At 38.0% G+C, this 18,173-nt stretch overlaps 1 protein-coding gene across 3 annotated transcripts in view; it reads left to right on the forward strand.

Annotated features, from left to right (window-relative positions):
* LOC134224978 (solute carrier family 12 member 7) overlaps positions 1-18,173 on the forward strand; it is an 848,828-nt gene that overhangs the window by 14,288 nt on the left and 816,367 nt on the right. For 2 of the 3 annotated variants that reach the window (XM_062704688.1, XM_062704687.1), the window contains exon 2: positions 8,801-9,527. The exons of the other annotated variant lie outside the window; for it this stretch is intronic. The gene's annotated coding sequence lies outside the window, so the exon portion shown is untranslated. The remainder of the gene's footprint in view (positions 1-8,800; positions 9,528-18,173) is intronic. 3 annotated transcript variants of the gene reach the window in all.

Consider the following 18,173-nt stretch of genomic DNA (forward strand, 5'->3'; position numbering starts at 1 on the left):
TGTAAGATGGAGGAGATGAGCAAATCTTTGTTCACTTTTCGAATGAATGTTTCTCTGTTTAACACAAATTATTACATAAATTAAAACTTCAAAAGGAACGTTTTTATTCAGGCGGTGTTGTAAATTTGTAATAGAACGAAATGGCCAATTTATGTCTTAAGCACTTTATTTATCTGAAGATCGGTTAATCTGATGCGAAGTTTAAAAATAACAAAACACAAGACAAAACCTGTTGATCTATTGTAGAATAAATAGATTGTTTGCACTGTAAACGGAAAATTTTGCATAGTTATAACCATTGCTCTTTTCCATTAGGGAGATAATTTTCAGAAAGTAAAATTCACATTTGGTAAATCAACTGTACACTACTTCTTAACAACTAAACCAACGATATCAACTGCAATTGATTCAGATCCATATGATATATGAGTGTCGAAGTTATTTTTCACTAGACAACAATCTAAAAACAAGTAAAATGGCTCTATCGAAAATGTTGTTCAAATATGTCCCACTTGCCCCATGTATGTTAAAAATCAAGGGAAAATGAAAATTGTAGATTTTAGCTTTAATCAATACTTTTCAATCGTTTTTGATGTCACACAATTATTTAATTGCTCAAAATATTCACTTTCCACATCAATGATGAATTTAGAAACGACTATTTTGTTGAAAATCCATTGAATTAAAATAAAAGTAATAGATTTAGCCAGTAGTTTAAAGTCATGATTAAACAATACCATTAGTATGGTGCCGCAAATGGTTTTGATTCGATTTTTTTTTTGAGTCAGGCGACATCGTTGATAATTCTGCTTCATCTTCCTAGAACATTGTTTCCATTAAAAACGTTCACCTATTTATCGGCAGCCATAGTACCCACTTACCCCGTATTTTCACTTGCCCCGGGGTACCTTACTTGTTTTTTAGTACATGGTTAGTTTCTGTCGACATCTAGTGGTGTACAAAAAACCAAGCCATTTGGTTGGAACGCGGTCGAGTTATTAACGTTGCGGACGGGAATAGGGGGTGCTGCCCAAATGGTCCAGCTCCCTATCTATTTCAATTTTCGTCCCATTCCTCGATCTCTCCCTATCTCGATGGTCCCTTCAATATCGAGATGTGGAGAGGCGACTGTATTAATTAGTCAAAGAATTTACTTAGACAACAAAACTAGATAAAATTTCCGACAGTAAACGTCAATTAGAAGCACTTTTGGAATAAAATATGATCACTCATGATTTTTTTTTCAAATCTTGAATGTAATTTTTCATTTAAAATTTTCGAAATTATATCGGGAATTTTTCAAAAAATATCGGGAAATATGCGGGAATTTTTAAATGGAAGTTAAGTGGTCACCCTGAAATCTACACCGCCGCTTATTTGTAATTTCTCACAACAGTTCAAATTTATACATTATTCAGTACCGTATTATTACAACTCAGTACCGGGTTACAATTTCATGCATATGCTTTGGTCTGCCCAATCTTCAATAGGAAACAATGTGACAGGATTTCCCGACGAATGCAACGTGTTGCAAGCAAATCGGTCATCGATTAGTTCCAAAAAAATGTGCGTACAATAACTAGACATGCCGAAAAAACAAAAATATTAAATAAACTCATTATTTCAATCAAGTATGTTTAAATAATTATAAAAACATGCAGTTAATTAAAAATAAGTTAGGGGACAACTACAGCGATATTGAATGTTTTGTCAATACGATGACGGTGTCCTTAACCGATCCAATAGGAGTGCCCACAACCGAATTTATCAGCCTTTTTGGAATGTGATGAAGAAAATGTTCGTGCCAATATTTTTATAGCAATCTTCATTGAACCTTAAAATAGATTAAATTTAATGTTAATGTAGATACTAGAGCAGGGACGGGAATGGTTGACATTTCTTTTTACCATTCATTCTTCCATGCAAAAAAATAAAAACAAAACCACGGCAGCCGCAGCAGCAGCCACGCCAATCAGAAGACAGTCAGCACATGCTTTTTGACGTAGGACTTACGTCTTTCTTTACTATACTGGGTGTCATTTAGATTTTTGGAAATCGTGAGCGTTACGCTGAAAGGGAAGATTTCGAACGTTACTAGCGCCTTTATCTTTCGATGGATTTTGACGTAAACTACGTCTAAGGGGAAGCCTCGGATACAGGGTGCAAAATGAAAATTTCCAAATTGGGGACCGTCACGAAATCATGTAAGATTTCAAACGGTAATAGCGTCTTTATCTTTCGATGGATTTTCGACATTTGCTTATCAATCGATTCGGAAACTCTCCAGAAATTTGCCAATTCTATTGATACTATTGATTATCAACGTTAAACTATTGAAAATTTTATTTCTTTCAAAACCGGGTGAAAAATTCAATCCCGTTCATAAATCCCCAACACGGACATCAGATTGCAGTAACGCACGGGCCCTTTGATCCACTGCTTCGTTTTCCCTGTGTATAAAAAGCCCCGTGTTTCGCGTGCGCGCGTCTTTTTCATTCTGGATGTCACGGAAAGCGGACCAGGGCGTCCAGAAGCGGTCCCAGTGACAACGGCTGTCTCTCTGTCAGCACATCATCTGCATCCGTGTCCCATCTTCGGCGGATCTGACAATCGACGGCGTTCGATGAGCCGAATCCAGTGGCTGCTGTTAATAAGACACATAAGTGGGAAATTAATCGGTTCTTTTTAGGACCATCATTATATTTGGGAGGAAGGTTAAGTTGAAATAATTTTTCTAAAGTGCAACCGCTAGGAACTGGAAAATTCTTCGGTGAAATTTTCTATCGTAATTCGGAGTTATATGATTTTAGTGATTGAGAATGTTGATATTAGACGAACTTTCTTCATAGAATAGAAGATACAACAGGTCTTTTGACAATTAGCTGATATTAGTAAAGATTAATGTTTGAATGAAATCGTTTGAGTACAAAATTTGAGAAGTTGTCGCCGGTGACAACTCGCCTACTGTTTTCACATGAAAATCGAAATCATTATCGTCTGATAATGATTCAGCACAACACTGCATAGAACAAAGCATAATTGTTTGGCATCTGTAGCAGAATCATAGCATTAGTGCCGGTCCAAGCATAGGCAGTCAGCAAAAGATTGCCACAGCAATTTATTCACTAATGTGACGTTTGCAACGATTTGGATTTTGTCGGCACAACATGAAATTTTCACGCGAGACTTTAACTTTGTATTTTTCCTGTTGATGATTGAAAAAGAAATCGGTTCCGAGATGAACTTTATTCAAAGCGCAACGCTATCGTCGGTAGTTGAATCCCAAGCAAGTATCGGAAGGAGACCATGCAAACAATTGATTCTCATTATGACTGAAGAAAATTGTATGGCGTCAGTATTGATGTTTTTACAGATTTTTTGACGTAAACTACGTCTAAGGGGAAGACTCAGATACAGGGTGTAAAACGGAAATTTCCAAATTCGAGACCGTCACAAAAATTAGGATAGATTTCAAACGCTAATAGCGTCTTTATCTTTCGATGGATTTTCGACATTTGCTTATCAATCCATTCGGAAACCCTTCACCAATTTGCCAATTCTATTGATACCGTCGTCGGGGGTGACAATACTATGGTCCAGGATACAGATTTACGCGGAAAGATGCATTTTATGCCAAAACTATATTTTTGCCTTTGCCTAAGTATACGTAAAGGCTATATGATCACTCCAAAACCAAACTTTTGATAGAAAGCTCGGAGACCCATAGTGTTATATACCAATCGATTCAGCTCGACGAATTGAAGTGATGTCTGTTTGTGTGTATGTATGTGTATGTGTGTATGTGTACAAAATTTTGTAGACACACTTTTTGGAACCTAGCATTGGCCGAATTACTCGCAACAAATTCCGATCGACTGAGAATCCTGTCATATTGTTTGCTATTGAAAATTGGCCAGATTGGACTATGGGATCAGAAGTTATGGCCAAAATACTATTTTCTTTGCGCAAAACACGCTAAAAAGCACTCACTCATATTTTTAGTATTTTTTTTTGCACGAGAAAGGCACCAGCACCGCTAGGTGGATTAATCAGGGTTTTTAGAAAAAACTGTTGTTCTACAAAAATTGTTCGAAATAGTAAGGCCATCATTATGGTGCTACCAAAAAATAGAGTGGCACATCATATAAAAAAATTAGAAAATATTTTTTTTTATTTCTCGGAATATTGACATGTTATGTTCTACAAAGTTGTAGCGCAGCTTATTTCAATCAATTTTGCTAAAAAACTTTTTCTGTAGCTCTTGAGTTGGCTGATTTAGAGCAATTTTACCTAATTGGATTAGGGTGTACCTAAAAAAAACGATATTTTTATCTACCTTTTTTGCTTTGGATTTCTCGAAAAAGTCGTCTTCAGGTGACTTTTAGAGCTAAAAAAAATGCAACTTTTGATGGGTAAATATGCTCAATATTCTTTTTCGATCAAAAGTTATAACCGTTTTTCTGTCAAAATTACATTTTTTCATAAATCGATATCTCCGGTTAGGGCAGACCAAAAAAATATATTCACACGGCATTTGAAAGAGAAATTCATATTCTTTATTATGTCAAAAAATTGGGGATATGTTATTTTTTTATCTCAAGTTTTACCAATTTTACTAAAATCATGTTTTTTTCAAATAAATTGACATAACTCGACAACGGAAAAAGATACAGACGATATTCTTTCAGCAAAATACGCTTTTTGAAAAGCCCCAAAAGTCTTCAGCAGGTGACATTCGTGAAAAATATAAAATTAAATGAGCAGGTCATAAATATTTTTTTTTGAGGGACACCCTAATCCTGGTAAGTAAAATTACTCTAAACAAGTGTGCTTAAGAGCTACATAAAAAATTTATATAGCAAAGTTGATTGGAAAAAGCTGCGCTACAGCTTTGTAGAACACTTGATGTCGATATTCCGCAAAACAAAAAAAAAATAAAAATTTCACATTTTTATAAAATGGCCCACCCTATTTTTCGGTAATTCTATAATAAGGGCCCAAGTATCCATAACAACTTTGTAGAACAATTTTTTTTTCTTAAAAGTATACATTAGGCCGAAAATGCATCTTTTTTCGTTAGTCTTGCAATACGGTGATGATGATAAAACTCATAAAAAGTGTTAAAGACGTAGATTTTTGATTTTTCAATTTTTACGAACGTTACCTTCTGGAGACTTTTGGTGCTTTTCAAAACGCGTGTTTTGCTATAAGAATATTGTCTGTATCTTCTTCCATTGTCGAGTTATATCAATTTATATATAAAAAACATGATTTTAGTAAAATTGGTAAAATTTGAGATAAAAAAATAACATATCTTCAATTTTTTTACATAATAAAGAATATGAATTTCTCTTTCAAATGCCGTGTAAACAATTTTTTTTGGTCTGCCCTAACCGGAGATATCGATTTATGAAAAAAATGTAATTTTGACAGAAAAACGATTATAACTTTTGATCGAAAAAAGATATTGAGCATATTTACCCATCAAAAGCTGCATTTTTTAAGCTCTAAAAGTCACCTGAAGTCGACTTTTTCGAGAAATCTAAAACAAAAAAGTAGATCAAAAATACTGATTTTTGAGGTACACCCTAATCCAATCAGGTAAAATTGCTCTAAATCAGCCAACTTAAGAGCTACAGAAAAAGTTATTTTTTGGAAAAATTGATTGAAATAAGCTGCGCTACAACTTTGTAGAACATAACATGTCAATACTCCGAGAAATAAAAAAAATATTTTCAATTTTTTTTTATATGATGAGCCACCATATTTTTTGGTAGCACCATAATGATGGCCTTACTATTTCGAACAATTTTGTAGAACAACAGCTTTTTCTAAAAAATCTAGTTTTGGCGTAAAATGCATCTTTCCGCGTAAATCTGAATCCTGGACCATAGTGGGAGTAAAGCTGTCTTCAGTGTCTCGTACTTGACTCGACTTGAAGAAAATGATCGCAGCTTACACTATTTATACTATGCGTAGGTATAATAATTTATAGCGGGCTTGGTTTATACGGCTACGTTTATATGGCTACTGCTTCTGCCTCATACGCAGGGGTTCAACCCCAGGTCCGTTCCATTCTCCTACTTTGTATCTTTCTCTTTATTTCTCATGTTCTAGCAATCGCTAGAACTGGAAATGGACTTCCATACCGTTTCCATTACTATTCCTATACCTTCAACTTGAGTATTCTAACAGTAATCTGATGGAATTGGAAATGAACTATAGATCTCGTTTCCTACATCCAATTAGAAATTCCACCAGTTACCTTCTCCTACATTGGCAGCTCGTTAACCAAGACGGACCTCTGCCTCTCGAACCTAACCCAGAAATTCCAACAAATTCCGCACGAACTCGTGGCAAGTGCAGAGGTATATTCGGCTTGCAGTGGGCGAGTGATTGCATCATCATTTCCTCCCCCTTCCCTACATTGACTTGCATTCTGACGTGGCAGGCGCCAGTATGACCTAACAAATTAGATCACCAGTACTTGTACATTGAAGATGTGTGCTAGTCCCAAGCAAACATCTGTTGGTTCCCTGTTCAAGAACAGCTGATCTGGTCATAATGGAGTAGCAACTACGAGCAGTCAATCAAGCTCAAGCTATGCGTAGGTATAATAATTTATCTAGGTACATTTACTACGGTGCTTACTTCTACTCGCTTGTTGCGCTTAATGCTTAGGTATAAACTTGAAGAGCCAGGAGCTACCATTTCCTTGATCTTTATTCAACAACCGCGTTTGTACCTGTCGGTAGATTTCCAAGCTCTCAGCAACATCAAGTTTCCACGGAGAAGAGACATTTCTTAAAATTTTAATGTTTGATGTCGTAATTGAATGATTTTCCTGATATACATGTTCAGCTACCTTAGACCTAAACTCATAATTTAATCCCTTATCAGTTTCCCTCTTAGCCTTACTTACTTCTGCAATATGTTCTTTGAACCTTACATCTAACGATCTTTTTGTTTGACCTACATATACTTTATCACACTGTGAACAATTAGTTTGATAAACCCCGGCCTTATTTAACATTTCTACTCTATCCTTTGTGGAGCCCAACAGTGTCTTCAGTTGATTGCTTCTGCTGGAGAATGCTAAATCGATGCTGAATTTCCTCGGTCGATGGCGTAGCTGGTGGGTGACCGATACCCTCTTCAGCGGTTCATCGATCGGTGCCAGTGTTGTCAGTTCGTTTTTCCGTAGGTTCCTCTGCTTCTTGTTGATGATTGCTTGTATTGTTCTTTCCTTGTATCCGTTGATCTTCGCTGTTTCCATGATGTGTTGTAGCTCCTTCGTTTTTCCTTCTTCGCTCTGGGGGATCGTCTGCATCCTGTGGATCATGTGATGAAAAGCTGCCATTTTATGCTGATACGAATGATTTGATGTGTATGGGATGACTCTCATGGTGTTGGTAAGCTTCCTGTAGATTTCGAAGTCTAATGTTGCATTTGTTCTCTTGATAACAAGTAGATCCAAGAAAGGTAATTTACCTTCGTTTTCCTCCTCGTGGGTGAATTTGATGTCTTTATGCACGTTGTTTATCGCTTCCAAAATCCTGGGTAGATCTTTCCGGTTGATAATGCTGAAAATGTCATCCACGTATCTCCACCATTTCTCGGGTAGTACTCCTTGTTCCTCTAGATTGTCCTCCAAATTCGCCATGAATAATTCGCACAAAAACGGTGATAGCGGATTTCCCATAGGTGCACCCTTCGTTTGTTTGTAGAAGCTTCCACGGAATGTAAAGTAGTTCTCATTTATGCATAATATTGCAAGCTTGAGATACATCTTTACTTTTCCTCGCCATGCTGTATCCGTCCGTTGTTCTAGTAGCCAATCCTCCAAAAGGTTCAGAGCATCCTTCACTGGAACACTTGGGAACAATGCCGCTACGTCGAATGATACCATGATGTCCTCTTCTCCAATGTTTCATGATTCCAATATCCTCTTGGTGAACTCCTGGGTGTTTACAACTGATCTGCTGGGGAACGGCTTCGGCATACTCCTCGGATATGTTAAATAATGTTTTGAAAATCCTCAAAATTACCCGAATTTTATTTTGTTGCCCCTCAAAATATTATTTTTTGACAAAAAAGCTAGTTTGTAGGCTCTAACACGAACCCCCTAAATTTCCGGGGATTATGGTGCAACTGGATCATCAAGTGAATGATCAATGGTAACAATTTGTGAACATTTTATTGGACTCTTAACGGACAGAATGAAACGCTAAATGGATATTTCTGAGCCCTTGGTATATCTTTAAAAAAATTCCAATATTAGGAAAAATCATATAAGTCCATCGACATCCAAACACTTTCGTACATCCCTTTTCATTTAAGAGAATAGCCATTTTTACAGAGAATCAATAACGAATTCTTTGCATTCCGGTGGCACATCAACAGACCAAACTGAACCAAACCAGTATAGGAGAGATGATGAAGCACTTCGTCTGAAATAAACAGGACAGATTGGTTCCACGAAAGCGAAGCGCTCAACGCATATCTACACATGTAACTCGAGTGTAATTCGATTCCCCACTGTACCATCGGTATCAATAATAGAATCCTCTGCCTACAGAGTCGCGACATTTCCCATCACTTTCGATTGATTGTTTCATCGATTGGAAGACGAAAAGTGTGTCATAGTCATTGCGGTTGTGCGTTGGCGGAGGGTTTTGTGGGTGGCTTCGTATTGATTCCTTCGCGCCCTCCTAGATTTGTATCTCCTCATACGATGCTGCTTTCACCAAGTTGATGCTGTGCCAAGTTTATCAGTTTCTGTGTCGTTTTTTTAACGCAGCACGCGTTTCGGGCGTCCAAGAAAGATTTTGATTTTCGCCACGGATGTTCAGCAGGATAGTGAGTGGTGAAAAAAAACACGTTCAAGTGCAATATTGTTCATGAGCAACAGTCGAAGAGTGAGTTTATCTTAGACGGAGATTAAAGCCGACGTGTTGAAATACGTAACAATAACAAATAAAAGGAATTCCCCGTGAATGGAATGGAACCCTTCCGGATGGTGTTTGGATAGAAAACCTAAACACAGTGCCAGTTCCAAAATTAAACCTCTTCTAAAATGCGCAGTGCAATAGGTTTCGTCGTCGAATTGGAAATCGTGCGTCAGTGAAGTTCACAACTTTTCCACAAGAAGGCAAACATGGTGAGGAAAGTGTTTTATAGTGCAATGCCAGCTGAGTGGAAGTCATAGTCAAGTTCCGATTGTCCGCCCGCGTTGGCTGCAGTGTTACCGACCTGCTGTGAACAAATCCAGTGGAACAAGCCAAAGCCAAGACGAGCAACGAAAACGCAACGTGGTTTTCCTCGTGCCGTCGTCGAAGACGGTTAGTTTTCTGAGTCAAGGTCACCGGCAGCAGTAGAAATCAGCTGGAAGGAGTAGCAGTGCGCGTGGAATTGGCGGTCGATTATAAGTGGGTGGGCCGACGACAGCTCTATATAGGTCTTCACTCCCCCACAAAGTGAACGAAGAATAGTCGGCGAAGAACAGGAAACCAGCGCCAAGAACTGGGGTAAGTTTTGCTTTCGTTCGTCTTTCTGAGCTTTGTTGGGTGCAGAGCATGGTTTGCATTGAGCGGAAGGGAAGCATTTTTTTCATTCTGGACTCCACAACATTTTAGAACTCGTCAAGGAAATGGAATAATTTTTTCTATGCCTAATGTATAAATATTATATTTCAAAGTCATTGACAAATTTAATACGAACATAGCACAACAAACTGGAAGTTTACCCCTCGCGACAGATTCCTGTCGTGCAGAAAATCCAACTATGCCATGTTGACGAGGCGGAACTATATTTGTGCTGTTTATAGTTGATATACGACATGCACACTCCCACGAGCACACCTTCTGTGGTGTGCTTTTGGGCGGCAAAGGCGAACGTTGTCCCCTTAGGATAGGTAATAAGAATGTGTACTGAGGAGGAACCTTGCATGCTTTGCCGGTTGGTTTGCTAGTAGGTGAACAATTTCGTGTTGGTCATTATGGCATCCTGGAGGTTGTATGTAGCACTAGTAAAAGGGTAGTAAGTTGGGAAAAATATTACAAAACGGATTTGAAAATGGTGATTGATTCACATTTTTAGAGGTTGGCGTATCTGAATAGTAGTTGCGACACTAATTGATGTCCGGATAAATATGTTTAGTGCCCATTTAATTTCATAACGAAACAATTTGCTTTATTAAAAAAAGTGTTTAACCAAGATTACAACTACTTGTCTTAGGTAATAATTTTCAATAAGGTTCAAACGTGTAAACCTTTATACACGTTCGATGTGGTAAAAAGTCATCAGCCACAATGTTATAACCCATCGCATGTTGCGATCGTTGGAACTGCGTTTCCGTATGGCTGGTTAGGGTCTAGGTTTGACATGCCGCCCATGTTGTTCTCCTGTTTTTTTTCCTATAATGACACAAGTCAATAAATACACGGTCCTCGGCAGTATACTCCTTTATCGTATAGAATATCCACCCCACGATTTTAACTACTTTTCAATGTCATAATCACCAGGTGGTAGTTGGTGCCACGGGGTATTATGAAAGCTGTCAGTCAAATAAGGAATCGGGGCAGCAGCTGCTAGGAGACACTTTTCTCTATTACGTCACTTTCAGCTTTATCGAGCGATGATGAATGGTTAAAAAAGGGTTTCATGGAACAAGTTGGCAACTCATTTTCCGTTTGAATTGAATTGAAAATTAAAATGGGTTGACTTGTGCTGTGCCAAAGAAAAGTGAGCAAATCACCATAAAACGGGATGATAGGTTATTCTGCATAAGGTCTTTCAGTTTCAACACGAAAACCGAATATACACGAGGAATCAAGCAAATATGGGACAGTTATGCTTAAAAGGGCAGAATACGCAAGGGCGTAGCCCCCCTAAATGGTGGAAAGATTGAACAGGTACTGAAATAAATTCCCTTAAACATGTGCACTTTACGATCCAATCATATTCAGAAATAGGAGGTTGAAATTCAAAAGATTCCCAAAACTTATTAGGGTATTTAGGGTAGGGTATATAGGAAGTTTAAAACAACTCCAAACATTTCGGGCTCAAGAACTCTCCTTGAAATCCTTTTAGAAGCTCCCCTGGGAACTTCTGAATTCCTCCGGAAAGTTATCCACAAATTCCTCTGAAAATCGTTCGAAAATCCTTCTCATGTATTTGTAATTCCTCCTTATCTAGAAACCCCTCGGAAATTCATGAGGAAATTCCATGAAGATTTCTTTTCTTCTCTTCAAGTTTTACTTCTAGACATTTCTTCGGCTATTCTTCCAGAAAAATCTGCGGTATTTCCTACAGGAATGCATTTGAGATTTATTTCAAGGATACATACGGAATTTTTCTTCCCATAATTCCACCAGAAGTTTCTTTAGAAATTCATGACGCAAATCCTCCGATTTCGCTCCATAATTTCACTTGTAAATCTATAAGAAATTCCTTCGGAAATTCTTCTAGGAACTTCTTCGGGCATTCCTCCAGAAACTCTTTCTCCGGGATTACTTCCAGAAAATTTTCCGGGAATACCTCCATAAATTCAATAGCGAAATCCTCTAGCATTACATTCTGATATTCTTTTCGCAATTACTTCAGAATATCCCTCAAGAATTCCTCTAGAAATTTCTTCAGGAATTTCTCCCGGAATTCGTCCAAGTATTTCCCCAGAAATTCTTACAGGTATTTTTCCGGGAATTCCTTCCTTCCTTCCTTTCTCCGGGAAATTTTCCACGGAATCGTCCTTGAATTCTTTCCGGACTTCACTCGGAATTTACTCCAGATTTTCATTCGGAAATTAATTTGAGAGTTCCTCCAGGATATCTTTCAAGAGTTCTTCCAGGAATTTATTCGGAACAAACCTCCGGGAATTCCCCTCCCCTCGGATATGTGATCTTGCCGCGATGGGTGGGCTTACGCCATTAGCACTGATATGGCAACCAAAGACATATCCTGTCGTGGTGGTATCACATGTTGACTATTTTTGTTTAATGCCGCGTCATATAATTTGGCACTGACGCACTGATTTTACGGATGTGAATGTGATCCAACGGACATCATCGTGTCTTGGAGCCTGGAATAGTCATGCAGTGAGGCGGGCTTCTTTCCTGAGTAATAATGAAGTGAGATCTCCTCATTTTTTGCAATACTTTTCTGATGTGTTCCCTGATGATGAGTCGTAGCTACGCTTAAATCTAATCAACTTTATCGACATTAATAGGAAATTGACATTAATAGGATTCACTGAGTAGAAGTTTTTTCAAAACTAGGAGCGTGGCGCTTCTCTTATTTTGTTATGTCTCAAATTAAAAAGCCATAATATAAAATACCACACTTGACAACTATGGTATACAAACAATCTAATAATGGCTTCATACTCGATAGATTTTATTAACAGATAGGGAGCTTTATTTTGCCACCGAAAAGTGAATCCTGTAGCCAGGGCCGGATTTATGGGGGGGCCGTTGCCCCGGGCCCCCACAAATCTTATGTACCAAAACCAACCTTTTTTGTACATTTTGGGGCCCCCACAAGCTGTCGGCCCCGGGGCCCCCTTCCGGCTAAATCCGGTCCTGCCTGTAGCTGACCACGACTTAGATAATGATAGTTATTTTACTTGTAAGGATTTAAGACGATTAGATACGGTAGGGCAAATTTCATTATCTTCGCTCAACTTTAAAGCGATGCTCTTTCAAACTTTAAAACTTGGTTTTCCATCTATGCAGAAACGACCCTGGGAGATTAGTATTAGACAAATGAAATGAAGGAACGACGCAACATAATCTACAATGAGTAACGACTTAAACTGCATTAAGTAGAAAACAAAAAACTAAAAAAGACAATGTGATAGGTGAATTAAACAAGATAAAACAAATGACATCTTACGAAATACTTGACAAAATTAGAAGTAAACTTACTGTTTGACCATTAAAACTTGTAATACCAGATATCACTACAATTGGTAGAAGACATAAAGATAGGCACACCGCATCAATATGTGTGAGAAAATGTATGTATGTTTTTGTGAGTGTGTGTATATATCATCATCTGAAGAGTGTGTTTAATATGTGAATCACACTATGAAGAACTGAATGTTTAATACGCTCATCAAGCTAGTTATCATTAATTAATTGTGTTTTCAAATATTTGGATCTGCTTCAAGAACAATATAGCATAAAATTTGCTTTAGGAAATGAGTGGAAAATTATGCTGAAGTGTTTTGGGTGATGACTGAGAAGTGCAAAATATAAATAATGTAAAAATTGATGAAGCGATGTTAGATGGTGTTGGCAGTCATGGGTCTACATTAAGTGAATAAACTCATCATTAAACACACGACTGCAATATATGTTCAACAAAATAGTAAACAGGGACTTATATACTTATTAGGGAGTGTTGTGAATTTGGAAAGGTTGTACGGGATTTTGAACAAGGATGGTTCCGAAGATTTTGTAATTTAATTTTGACCGTTTGGTGATTTTTCGGTGACCCTTTTCTGGGGATGGTTTCCCTGCCTAAGAGAGCTATGATAGTGGAGGAGTTGTGAAAGTGAAGAAAGAACGAAACGGTGATAGTGACCGCAATATTTTTGGTGATCACGATGACTATGCCAAGATTTACGTAATGATAGTAGGTGAATAGAATGAATGATTTCATTGCTTATACTGAGTGAAGTGACTGAGGTGATTAGTAGTGTCAGAAAAATATTTTTTTTTTAAGGTAAAAGAGAAGAAAAGAGTGATGTTGATGTTAGTGATGGTAGTTTGACAATACTAAGTGCTTATAATGATGGGGGTGGGCTGTTAAACAAATCCTTGTTTTCATCAACACGGCCCACAACAGTGACCACATGAGCAACATCGCTTAGGAACGTCTGTGTGGTGATGAAAAACGGGAGGCTCATAGAAGCCAATATAGGCGGGGTACAGTGTAGATTAATAGCAAGGGACAGCTGCCATTGTAACCACCACAAAAAAAAACAAACCCCCGGGAATTCATCCGGTAATTTCTTCAGCAATTCATCTGGGAATACTTTCAGGATTTCTTCTGGGAATTTTTGCATTAGCTCCTCTTGGTATTTTTCCGGGAATTAATTCAGATATTTCTCCGGAAATTCATTTAAGAACTTCTCCAAGAATTTTTTCAGGACTTCCAGGTGGGAATTTCTCTGGAAGTGCTTGTGGGAGTTCCTTCGGGAGCTCCTCCAGGAGTTTTTCCAAGAGTTCTTCCGGGAATCCCTCCTCATTCAGGCTTTCTTTCAGGAATTCATTAAGCCTTTTGACGTAGGAAACAAATTAAACAAAAATTAAAAACTTTCATTTGTTTGCAGAAGGCATTATCAATTAAGGATGCACAATCAACCATAGTGTTAATATCCATTTTAGATTAGAAAATTTCGCTGTATTACTTGTAAATGTTTTAAAAAAGTTCGCAAAAAATAATTTCCAAAAGCATATTTCAATAAACTTTATCTTATCCTTTGTTTTGAATTTTCTGAGGAATTGTATTATTTAACTTAATGTAGACTTATTAAGCTTGATGTAGAGTTTGGAATCAAAACATTGAATACATTTTCGTTGACGTTATTAGCAGTACCTCCTTTATTTAAGTAGGGTTACTGCTACTTGACTTGTTTCTTATTGTTGGGATTTTTTTTCAGCAGTGAGCACGCATGTTAGAAGCAACGAAATCGGTGCTGTATTTCTTTGTTTGGAAAACGGGATTGTTCCCCTAAAATAGCACATTTTGCTCAAGTGCCCAATTTTATAAATAGATTTTTTAAACTATAATATAATAAAAAATATATAATATACAATAAAAAATATATATAAATGCCCTACATTTGCTTGAGTAAATAAGGGCTTTATAGTTAGGAACAAAGCAATTCTAATTATGTATTTAATTATTAGTTTTATTTCCAGAGGTTTTGAATAAACAAATTGCTAATAATTCTACACAGCATGGAAGTTGTCGTTTCCAATATCAATACCTATAATCAAACTCCATAGATCCAAAAGTTAGAAGTTAAATGTAAATACGTTACGTTTATACAAGTCCTACGTCTACCCGCGGTTATGCTGAAAACATTACCCATTGCTCGTTTTTTAGGAATTTATCTGCAAATTCCTCCAGAAGTTCCTCGGAGAATTTCTCTGGGAGTTCCTACGGGAATTCCTCCGGGAGATCCTCTAAGAATTCTTCCAGGAATTCTTACGTAAATTCCTTCGGGAGTTCATCCGGAAATTCTTCCTGTAGTTCTTCATGAAATTCCTCCAGAAGTTCCACTGGCAGTTTCTCCGAGAATTCTTCTGATCATTCCTCCAGAAATTCCTCCGGGAGTTCCTCCCGAAATTACTCTGGGAGTTCCTCCAGAAGTTTCTTTTCAAAGGGACACCCGGAGGAACTGCAGGTGAAACTCCCGGTGGAATTCTTATAGAAACTGCTGGTGGATCTCCCGGAGGAATTCCCGAATGAGGAGGAGAGAAATTTCAGCAGGAACTCCTAGAATTCCTAGAGGACCTCCCAAAGAAACTATTGGAAGAACTTTGGGAGGAATTTTCAACTAAATTTCTGAAGAAAACCTAAATGATTTCCTGAGCTACTGGTGGAACTCCCGGAGGAATTCCCGGAGAAACTCCCGGATGAATTGCCGGTGGAACTGTTGGAGGAATTCTCGAAGGAACTTCCGGAACAATTTCTGAAGAAACAACCGGGAGAATTTTAAAGAAAAAACCCGGAGGAACTGCCAGTAAATAACTTCATTCATTCATCTTATAATTCATCTTATAGACAAATCTCATCTAGCTGAAACCTTTGTAGGGGTATGTAGCTCGACCATCATCATCATCATCAGAGGATCTCCTGGAGAATTCTCTGAGGAACTCCCAGAGAAATTCTCGGAGGAGCTTCGGGTGGAATTTCTGTATAAATTCCTGAAGAAGCCTAAATAAATTACAATTCTGGAGAAATTCCCGGAAGAATTTTCAGAGGAACCCCCTTAGGAACTGCCGATAGAACTACCGGAATAATTCTCGGAAGAAATCCTGGAGGAATTATTGGAGGAACTGCCGGTGGAACTCCTGGAAGAATTTCCGGGGGAACTCCCGGAGGAATTTTCGGAGAAACTAAGAGAAACAGCACGAAATTATATGAAAAATTCCCTGCAGAACTTATAAACGAGTTCGTGAACGATTTCTTGGAATAAATAATGGTGGAATTTTCGGATCAATTACCGGCGAAATTCATGATGTAATTCCTGGAGACGTTGCCGAAGAAGTTGCGGGAGGCATTCCCAAAGAATCCCTGATAGAATTCCGGATAGTATGCCTTGAACAATTGTCGAAGGCATTCCTGGAGAAAGCATGCATATTGATTTTTCTGCCTGTTTTATAATAAATAATATTTCTGAGAGGTTTTTTTTAGAAATTCAGATGTATGGTTCTATTTTTTTGTTAAATATCTTGGCTGTGCATATGCACAGCATATGTTTCGAAATGGACAAATTGATATGAAATTTGCGAAAAAGAATCCACGTGTCTGAGTACCAACCTCCACCCCGGTTAGCTCGGATTCTGATGGCTTTTCCGCAAACGTGTCCTTTAAGTGGTCTTGTTGTGTAGGGGTTATCACGCCTATCTAGAGAGTAGGAGGTTGAGGGTTCGAGTCTGTCCAAGACACGTGGATTCTTTTTCGCAAATTTCATATCAATTTGTCCATTTCGAACATATGCTGTGCATATGCACAGCCAAGATATTTAACAAAAAATGGTTTTCGTACGACCGATTTGCTGAATAATATGCAATTAATTGTAATCAAGTGTCGGTCTTTCACCGTCATTAGTCGTCTGAGTACACGCGACCGTTTACGTAAAGGCAATCAAACTCATCAAATGCTTTAGCCAAGCAAGCCTTTGGCACAGCAGAGTGCGATTGAATTCGCATTCTATACCGTCCTGCCCAGTCCGTTGCTGGGGGGGCATGGAGGCGATCCTCTCTGTTTAATAAACAATGTGCACTCGCTTGGCTGTGGATATACAACAGTAAAGCAAATGTGAGATTGGACAAATCAAGCATCCGAAAGATATTCAATTTACAAAAAAGAGAGCTAACCGCGGTGGAGGTTGGTACTCGGATTCTGATGGCGTTTCCGCAAACGTGACCTTTAAGTGGTCTTGTTGTGTAGGGGTTATCACGCCCATCTAGAGAGTAGGAGGTTGAGTCCCTCCAAGACACGTGGATTCTTTTTCGCAAATTTCATATCAATTTGTCCATTTCGAAACATATGCTGTGCATATGCACAGCCAAGATATTTAACAAAAAAATGGTTTTCGTACGGCCGAGTTGCCGAATAATATGCAATTAAGTGTATGGTTCTAGTTTTTTTTAAACTTTTTAAGAATGCAGGATTTTTATAATGATTTTTATAGCCGATTTTATATTCTTTCTGAATACTAAGTTCGTTAATAATTTTCTCACTCTATTTAAAAATATCTGATGAGCAATAAGTCATGCATTTTAAATCTATTATTATTTTAATCATTATTGTCGTTAAATAAATGCACAACGCGAACGTTGCATTGTGGGTGTGAATGCGTGACGTTCAATTCTTCAACACCCAGCGCGACGCGAGGCACAACGCACTATTGTGATCCAGCCTTCACTGCTGGTTGTGGATTTGATTTCAAAGTTTTTGGAACTTAGAAGGAAATAGTGCCATGCAATAATATTCATGTGTTTTTATAAAACTACTATAAAACTACGATTCAGAAGACCTAAAAAAGTTGGCCCCCTCCTACTCGAAATCCTGGCTACGCCCATGAGAATACGTATTTTCTTTCCGCAGGAAGCATTACCTTCTGCTCATCTCAGTCCTTGCTCGCAGCCATGCATTTTAACTTGCTGGATTAAATAATCATGTCAACGTCACCGTCTTAGTTTTTGGTGAGCATGAGGATGATTGGCCGTTCGCGGTTTCTACTCAATTATTATCGGATTACACAAAGAACTAGCAGATGATTCTTGGGTTCAGTAAACATCCTCATTGTCTGAATACTGGTAAGGTAATCCTGTATTGTATGTAATGAAATTCGATTGTATGAAAACCGAGGGGTCCTCTGTACTCTCACGAGTAATCATTGGGAGTTGGAAATTGTGACAGGTTTGTTGGAT

The sequence above is a fragment of the Armigeres subalbatus genome, chromosome 3, assembly GCF_024139115.2.
Source record: "Armigeres subalbatus isolate Guangzhou_Male chromosome 3, GZ_Asu_2, whole genome shotgun sequence".
NCBI lineage: Eukaryota > Metazoa > Arthropoda > Insecta > Diptera > Culicidae > Armigeres > Armigeres subalbatus.